At 45.7% G+C, this 1,130-nt stretch overlaps 1 pseudogene; it reads left to right on the top strand.

The window, feature by feature from the left end:
* Nucleotides 1-11: 11 nt before the first annotated feature.
* Nucleotides 12-1,122, top strand: LOC101996842 (annotated as a pseudogene).
* The last annotated feature ends 8 nt before the right edge of the window (nt 1,123-1,130 follow it).

Here is a 1,130-nt window from a genome sequence, read left to right as displayed (position 1 = left end):
GTGCTGCCGGACGCCCCGACGGTCGCCATCCGCGCCGCATTCGTCTCGGCGCCCCCGCCTCCTCCGGGATGCCCCCCAAGAAACAGGCTCAGGCCGGGGGCAGCAAGAAGGCGGAGCAGAAGAAGAAGGAGAAGATCATCTAGGACAAAACTTTTGGTCTAAAGAATAAGAAAGGAGCAAAGCAACAGAAGTTTATTAAGGCTGTCACTCATCAGGTGAGATTTGGTCAGCAGAATCCACGTCAGGTGGCACAAAGTGAAGCTGAGAAGAAGCTGAAGAAAGATGACAGAAAGAAAGAGCTGCAGGAGCTGAATGAGCTGTTCAAGCCTGTAGTTGCCGCACAGAAGATAAGTAAAGGTGCAGATCCCAAATCTGTGGTGTGTGCATTCTTCAAACAAGGGCAGTGTACTAAAGGAGATAAATGTAAGTTCTCTCATGACCTCGCTTTGGAGAGAAAGTGTGAAAAACGAAGTGTTTACATTGATGCCAGAGATGAAGAACTTGAAAAAGATACTATGGATAATTGGGATGAGAAAAAGCTGGAAGAAGTAGTAAACATGAAGCATGGTGAGGCGGAAAAGAAAAAACCAAAAACTCAAATAGTGTGCAGACATTTCCTTGAAGCTATTGAAACTAACAAGTATGGCTGGTTTGGGTGTGTCCTGGAGGTGGCGACAACTGCAGGTATCATCATGCACTTCCTCCTGGGTTTGTGTTGAAGAAACACAAAAAGAGAGAAGAGAAAGAAGATGAGATTTCATTAGAAGATCTAATTGAAAGAGAGCGTCTGCCTTAGGTCCAAATGTTACCAAAATCACTCTAGAATCTTTCCTTGCGTGGAAGAAAAGGAAAAGACAAGAAAAAATTGATAAACTTGAACAAGATATGGAGAGACGGAAAGCTGACTTCAAAGCAGGGAAAGCACTCGTGATCAGTGGTCGTGAGGTGTTTGAATTTCGTCCTGAGCTGGTTAATGATGATGACGAGGAGGCAGATGATACCCGCTACATTCAGGGAGCAGGTGGTGATGAGGTTGATGACTCTGTGGGTGTGAATGACATAGACGTGAGCCTGTACATCCCAAGGGATGTGGAAGAGACAGGTATCACTGTAGCCAGTCTCGAAAGATT

Source organism: Microtus ochrogaster, chromosome 2 (assembly GCF_000317375.1).
Source record: "Microtus ochrogaster isolate Prairie Vole_2 chromosome 2, MicOch1.0, whole genome shotgun sequence".
Taxonomy (NCBI): Eukaryota; Metazoa; Chordata; class Mammalia; order Rodentia; family Cricetidae; genus Microtus; species Microtus ochrogaster.
The sequence above is the reverse complement of the archived record's forward strand: the minus strand, read 5'-3'. Positions and strand labels throughout refer to the sequence as shown.